The sequence below is a fragment of the Chlorocebus sabaeus genome, chromosome 24, assembly GCF_047675955.1.
Source record: "Chlorocebus sabaeus isolate Y175 chromosome 24, mChlSab1.0.hap1, whole genome shotgun sequence".
NCBI lineage: Eukaryota > Metazoa > Chordata > Mammalia > Primates > Cercopithecidae > Chlorocebus > Chlorocebus sabaeus.
In genome coordinates this window covers 20,075,646-20,084,176 of record NC_132927.1, presented here as the reverse complement: position 1 = coordinate 20,084,176, position 8,531 = coordinate 20,075,646, and positions in this window count along the sequence as shown.

Below are 8,531 nucleotides of genomic sequence, written 5' to 3'. Positions count from 1 at the left end.
CCCTTCCTATCATGATTCATGAAGACAACTGAATTCTAAGTCTTATCCACAAAATCAGTCACCTTTGAGCTTGGAAAACAGCTCAAATTTTGAATTTGAGTTGTTTTCCAACTGTTAATGCTTAATACCTTTACAGTGTTTCAAAGTGCAAAATTTTTAAAAAAATTCTTCCTACAACTCATATAGTGGTAGGATCAGACTAGAATATTTTATACAAAACCTAGGCTTACATTTCAAACTAGATGATATTTAAGTCTAAATTCTCACAGGAAGGTTTGACTCTGCTGGATTCCAGTGTCAACCACATTGTAGATATAAATTTATAGTCACGCCTGTTAGCCTGTCTCTCAGGAACAAGTCCATGGGTTTTATTTCTTTTATCTTTATATCTTGATTTTATATCAGGGGACTCATTTTATCTACTGAGCTTTGTGGTTCACCCTCAGGTGTTTAGATAGATGCAAATTTCAGGAGAAAGGTAATGAGATTTTTGTCCTTGCCACGTAGGAAGGCATCTTGGCTCTTCATAAATTCTTCCTCTCTTCTCCTCCCCTCCACTCCCCTCCCCTTCTCTCGCCTCCCCTTCAACAATCCTTAAGTACATCATTATGTTTTTCATGCAGAGACAAAAAATAAGTCCCTCCTCAGTGTACAAATCAACACATATTTTAAAATATACATATTGATGTGTACTTGTATCAGCATACATTCATACATATATATTTTATGTATATGAAATATCATTTTATGTTTTATTAAAATTTCCCAGTACGAACTAGAAACATACATTAAACTACAACTGCCAACAGGAATACCTAAAGAGCAGACAAAAGCAAGAGTTTTACTTTCCGTGTTGTGGACTGATAGCAGTTTTTAGATACAAACACTATATTTATAGCTAGAAACAAAAATCACAATGACAAAGAAACAATGTGTATAATTGTATAGTTTAAGAGATAAAGATACCTCATGGACTCTCCTAGAACTTGAAATATGACCATTCTGAATCATGCTCTTTGTAAAATGGTAAAATGTTAAATCAAGTTCCTATAAGAACAAATTATCCTGTAAGTTAGCTCTGCTGTGATTAGTTTGCCTTCCCATGTCTTTGATATGAGTTTACTGACAGACAGAAGAAACCTGTTACTTTTGCTATCATGGATTTCAGATCATTTTGCTTCAGGGAGTTGCTTACTGATGCCATTTTCAATTTACAATTTGGAAGTGGCCTTATGCATCACTTGAAATACAGCAGATTTTCATCTTTATCTTCCATATAACAAAATCTAAAGCCCTGTTGTTGACTCCCAGGTATCATTTTAAAACCCACACTTTTCTGGATTAACATTTCCTACACATATGTAAAATATAGTAATTATATCTCTCACTAATCAGACTGCTACAGATGTATGTTTTTATGAACTAACCACTTACATTTAAACCAACACATTTAATAATTACTGAATAACCTGATGTCTATAACATTCTATCCCTGTTAGGTGATAAGTAAGTTTAATAGTCATAAAATAATATTTAAGGGAATGATATAATTATCACATAAAGATGGAGAGCAGTAAAACACACTGATAAAATAAATTATGAGAGATATTATAAATTACTTCCTGATTATACTACAGAAAATTCGGTGGACTGATGGGTACATAATCTTATAAAATCATGGACAGCCTTTAAATAGAAATGACACCTCATAGCTTGTCTAGTTAATCCTGTCATTGCAATGGTTCAAATAAATCATCATTTATAAATCTTTTCAATATTTAATTGTTTGAACATTCTGAATATGGAAAAGGGTAAGGTTAATGAAACTGGATCTGTGCTGATATATTTGTGAACATGGGGAGTGTCTACTCCCTTATCCTGTTTATTGCAGGACTTTCTTTTAAGAAATGGTGGCTCTTAAAAGGGATGAAAAAGTGATGCCACCTAAAAGGGATGAGAAAGCAATGTGGACTCACAATTCATAGTTACACCCATGCTAGTCACTTTAATAGTTGCCAAGAAAGTCTCCAAGGATTAACATCAGTTTAGAGCCAAAACCGAATCTAATAGTAGTTCTCTGTTTATTTTAATTGAAAATAGTGTATATTTTATGCTGCTGACTTGTGGGTTTTTTCAATAATTCATCTTAATGAGATATAAATATGGTAAGATACATAGATAATTTTATAGTTCAATGGGTTTTAAAAAATTAATAAGGCCATATAATCACACCATTATCAAAATGTAGAATTTTTATTGTTTCCTTATGCAGCTTCCAGTCAAGTTTCCATGCTTCCTGCTCTCAGATATTTTTCCTATCATCATAGATTTCTATTGTCTAATCCAGAGCTTCTTATAAATAGAATCATACAGTCTATTTTGTTCTCTTTTTTCACCAAAATGACTCTCAGCAAACTCCTGGCATCTGTATATTTACATGGATCAATAGTTTCTTCCTTTCTGTTCCTGAGTAAAATTTTATTTTATAAATATGTCATAGTTTGCTTATCAATTTCCCCGAAGATGAATAGCTATTGTTGGATATATCCAGATTTTGCTTGTTACAAATAAAGCTACTATGAAAATTCTTGTCTAAGGCTTTCTGTGGTCTTGTTTTTGTTTATCTTTGATAAATAACTAGCAGTACAATTCATGTATCATAGTTTGAAAAAAGTATCAAACTGATTTTCAAAGTAGATACATGCTTTTATCAGCAGTTTATGAGTGTTTCAATTGCTCTACAAACACCATTTAGTGTTGTCAATATTTTAAATTTACCATTCAGGTTGTGTGTAATGTTAAATCATTGTGGTCTTAAATTTTCATCTCTGATAATTAATGATATTGATCAAATTTTTCATGTGCTTATTGGCCATTTGAGTATCTTCCTTTATGAAGTGTTTGCTCAAAATTTTCCTGAATGAGTTTTGCTCAATATAATGCTATTAGTAGAAAGAGGAAGAAGACTAGAAACAAGAATATTGAAAATTTTTCTGTGCTGTATAGTAATATCCTAATTTTTGCTATATGCTATTGAACTTAAACTGTGTTCTTGGTTTATCTAATCATTGGGGTTACAAAAAAAAAATACCTTCAGGTCTCTATAATTTATATATTTTTTTAACTTTTGTTTTAAGTTCAGGGTACATGTGCAGGATGTGCAGGTTTGTTACACAGGTAAATGTTTGCCATATTGGTTTGCTGCAGAGATCATCCCATCACCTAGATATTAAGCCCAACATCCATTAGCTATTATTCCTGATGCTCGCCCTCCCCCATGGCCTCCAACAAGCCTCAGTATGTGTTGTCACCCGCAACGTGTCCATGTGTTTTTATCATTCAAACCCCTAATTATAAGTGGTACGTGCGGAGTTTATCTGTTTCTACATTAGTTTGCTGAGGATAATGACTTCCAACTCCATCCATGTCTCTGCAAAGGACATGATCTCATTCGTTTTTATGGCCGCATAACATTCCATGATGTATATGTACCACATTTTCTATATCCAGTCTATCATTTATTGGCATTTAGATTGATTTCATGCTTTTACTGTTGTGCGTAGTCCTGCATGAACATACACGTGCATGTATCTTTATAGTATAATTATTTATATTCCTGTGAGGATATGCCCAGTAATAGTATTGCTAGGTCAAATAGTATTTCTGCCTTTAGGTCTCTGAGGAATTGCTATGCTGTCTTCCACAGTGGTTGAATTATTTACACTTCCACCAACAGTGTTAAAGCATTTCATTTTCTCTGAAAGCTTGCCAGCATCTGTTGTTTTTGACTTTTTAGTATTAGCCATTCTGACTGGTGTGATTTGGTATATCATTGTGGTTTTGATTTGCACTTACCTAATGATCAGAGATATTGAGCTTTCTTCTTTCTTCTTCTTTTTTTTTTTTTTTTATTATATTTTAAGTTCTAGGGTACATGTGCACAACGTGCAGGTTTGATACATATGTATACTTGTGCTATGTTGGTGTGCTGCACCCATCAACTTGTCATTTACAACAGGTATAACTCCCAATGCCATCCCTCCCCCCTCCCCCCTCCCCATAATAGGCCCTGGTGTGTGATGTTCCCCTTCCAGAGTCCTAGTGATCTCATTGTTCGGTTCTCGCCTATGAGTGAGAACATGCAGTGTTTGATTTTCTGTTCCTGTGATAGTTTGCTAAGAATGATGGTTTTCAGCTGTATCCATGTCCCTACAAACGACACGAACTCATCCTTTTTTATGGCTGCATAGTATTCCATGGTGTATATGTGCCACATTTTCTTAATCCAGTCTGTCACTGATGGACATTTGGGTTGATTCCAAGTCTTTTCCATTGTGAATAGTGCTTCAATCTGTTTGTTGGCCTCATGTATGCATTTTTTGAGAAGTGTCTGTTCATGTCCTTTGCTCACTTCTTAACGCAGGTTTTTTTTTTTTTTTTTCCCCCTTGTAAATTGGTTTAAGTTCCTTGTAGACTCTGGATATTAGACATTTGTCAGATGGATAAGTTGCAAAAATTTTATCCCATTCTATAGGTTGTCTTCTCACCCTGATAATAGCTTCTTTTGATGTGCAGAAGCTCTTTAGTTGAATTAGATCCCATTTGCCAATGTTTGCTTTTGTTGCAGTTGCTTTTGGGGTTTTTGTCATAAAATATTTGCTCATGACAACATCGTAAATGGTATTGTCTCGATTTTCTTCTAGGGTTTTCATTGTTTGGGGCTTTACATTTAAGGCTTTAATCAATCTTGAGTTAATTTTTGTATTTGGTTTAAGGAAGTGGTTCAATTTAAATTTTATGCATATGGGCAGCCAGTTCTCCCAGCACCACTTATGAAATAGGGAATCTTTTCCCCACAGCTTTTTATTGTAAGGTTTGTCAAGGATCTAATGTCTGTAGGTGTGCAGTCTTATTTCTGAGTTCTCTATTCTGTTCCATTAATCTACGTGTCTGTTCATATACCAGTACCATGCTGTTTTTGTTATTGTAGCCTTGTAGTATAAAGTTAGGTATCATGATGGGCCCAGCTTTGTTCTTTTTGCTCAGGATTGTCTTGGCTATTTGGGTTCTTACTTGGTTTCATATGAATTTTAAAATAGCTTTTTCTATTTCTGTGAAGAATGTCAGTGGTAGTTTAATGGGAATAGCGTTGAATATATAAGTTGCTTTGGGCAGTATAACCATTTTCATAATATTGATTCTTCCTATCAGTGAGCATGGAATGTTTTTCCATTTGTTTGTTTCACTTCTGATTTTTTTGAGAGTGGTGTGTAGTTATCCTTGAAGAGGTCCTTCACTTTTCTTGCTAGCTGTATTTCTATGTATTTTATTATTTTGTAGTAATTGTGAATGGGAGTTCATTCATCATTTTGCTCTCTCCTTGCCAGTTGTTGATGTAAAGGAATACTTACAATTTTAGCACATTGATTTTGTATCCTGAGACTTTGTTGAAGTTTTTTATCAGCTTTAGAAGCTTTTGGGCTGAGATGATAGGGGTTTCAGATATAGAATCATGTCATATGCAAATAAAGACAGTTTGACTTTATCTTTCCATATTTTAGTACCCTTTATTTCTTTCTCTTGCCTAATTGTCCTGGCCAGAACTTCCAAAATTATGTTGAATAGGACTGGTGAGGTAGGGCATCCTTGTCTTGTGCCAGTTTTCAAGGGAAATGTTTCCAGCTTTTGCCCGTTCAGTATGATTTTGGCTATGGGCTTGGCATATACATCTGTCATTATTTTGAGGTATGTTCTTTCAATACCTAGTTTATTGAGAGTTTTTAACATGAAGGGTGTTAAATTTTATTGAAAGTCTTTTCTGCATCTATTCAGATAATCAGGTGGTTTTTGCCTTTGGTTATATTTATGTGATGAATCACATTTATTGATTTGCATATGTTGAATCAACCTTTCAACCCAGGGATGAAGCCAATTTGCTTGTTGTGGATAACATTTTGATTTGCTGCTGGATTTGGTTTCCCAGATTTATACTCTATTTTAATGTGTGCGTTTATCCTCACTGTGTCATTGGTAAATGTTCTTTAGAATTTAATAATGTAGCATATTTTCTATTAAATTAACATTTAAACAGGTAATATATAGTTATTTGATTATAATTTTTATGTAATACTTATATAATGATATTTTATATACTTACAATTTGATTTATAAAATATCTAATTCCAGTGCAATGAATTGTCTTTCTAATGCTTTACCATGGTGGTGTGTCTGAATTGAACTATTTTTGATACTTTATACTTAGTACAAAGCTTATAAATGGAATAATCTTTAATTATTTTTGTTATATAGTGTTTAATATAGTATACAGGTTAATAAGATTAATGCATTGCATATATACTGTTAGTAGTTCATGAAAGCTGACATTTGATGTTTTAATCATTCTTAGTTTCTAAAGTACTTTGTTGTAGTACTTTGAAATGTCAGGTGAAGAAAATATTCAGCAAATGCTTTCTTTAAACACTGAGATTTCTGTTCTATTAAAATCATGCTGGAAGCCATACATATAGCTAAATGAAAACAGCTGTTGGGAGAAGATGATGCAAAAAGCACCGATAGGAAGTAGAGGGATTTTTGAGCACCTTCAATTTTCGGTATCCAGTTATCTCTTAGATTCAATTGCACCCAGTCCTTTATATGGTACAGTTAAGTGAGTCAATAGTTTTCTTTTTTTTTCTTTTTCTTTTCTTTCTTTCTTTTTTTTTTTTTTTTCTTCTGCAACAGAGTATCTCTCTGTTGCTCAGGCTGGAGTGCAGTGGCACAATCTCGGCTCACTGCCACCACTGCCTCCCAAGTTCAAGCCATTCTCCAGCCTCAGTCTCCAAAGTAGCTGGAGGTGTGTGCCACCATGCCTGGCTAATTTTTGAATTTTTAGTAGAGATGGAGTTTCACCATATTGGCCAGGCTGGTCTCGAACTCCTGGTCTCAAGAGATCCACCTGCCTCGGCTTCCCTAAGTGCTAGGATTGCAGGTTTGAGCCACCGTGACTGGCCTGTCAAAAGTTTTCTATTTTGCCAACATTTCTCATATGTTTTCTGTTTTATTTATGTATTTCACAGTCACATATAGAATATTTGCTACGTGCCAGGCACTGATTAAAGACTTATAGAAATATTAACCCCAAACCAACCTATGAGGTACAGACTATTATTTCTCCAACTTTATAGGTAGAAAGCTAAACATCAGAGAATTTAAGTAATTTGCCTTTTTTTAGTTATCTATAGCTGCAAAATGCTATACTTACAGATAACCTTAAACTTAAAAAGTCAACTATGTATTTGCCTATAATTCTGTATGTTAGGACTTGGACTTATCTGGAAGGTTCCACTGGTTTTACCTGGGGTCACTCATGCAACTTCAGACCCTTGGCAGCTCTCCTGGGGCTGACTTGTCCCACATGGTTGTGCATATATAACTGTTAGTTGATTCTGGCTGTCACCTGCACCTCCTTTGTTCTTCTCAACAGGGATGCTCATTTCTAGCTAGCCAGTTCTAGATTTTCTGCAAGGTGATTTACGGAAGTGTTACTAGAGATTAAGAGTAGAAACTAAGCCTTTTGAAGCTTAGGCTCTGAAGCTTAGTAACATCACATATTTTATTTTCTCTTTTCCCAAGCAAATAAAAATGCAAATCCAGATATATGGGGTGGTCATATAGATTACACCTTATTATGCAGGAGTGCTATAGCTACATTCCAAGGGAATGTGGATGTAGGAAACAAGGAGCTATTGTGGCCATTTTTGCAGACTTCTGCAACACCAAACAAAGTTACATAGCTAATGAATGGTAGAAGTCTTGGACTCCACGGTTTCAACTTTACATTGTGATGCTTTCGATGTAAGCCAGAGTCCTCACTTAGATCCCATATTTGCCTTCATTAAAATAATATAAAAAAATCTCGTGTTTTAATATATTCTGTTTGACATATAAAATAAATTATATTATGTAATTATTAAGTTATAAAATTATACACATGTGCAAATATGGAGTAATTTTATTTTATTTATCTTTTTTGAGATGTTTATAACTATCAGTCATATATTTAATTATTTTATTAGAATTGTATAAGAATTTGGAGTATTAATTGATAATACTCCAAAGAATGAAACAATAATCTTATAAAAATTATATAAAATTCTTGTATAAAAATTTATGTTGCATTCTTCTGTGTATTATGACTAGAATCTTTCCAGCAGTGTTTCTTTATAGAAATCACTGATGAAATAAGCTTAAGATGTGATACAGATTAAAAGAAAACGATCTCTTATGGCTAGATCTTCAGTGATTCAGAGATCACACTGTATTATAGCATTGAAATTTTGTTTGTTTTTTGTTTGTTTGACAAAAGCAATTATAAAGCCCACTTTTGGAAATATTTTTATAGTACATCAAGGCAGCAAATACAGTCAATACTCTTTAAATATGCCATACTTAAACATATTATTGATTCCATTTCTTAAGCTAGATTGCTTATTTTGAGTCAAAGTTCCATCAGTTACTAAATGGGTGAATTT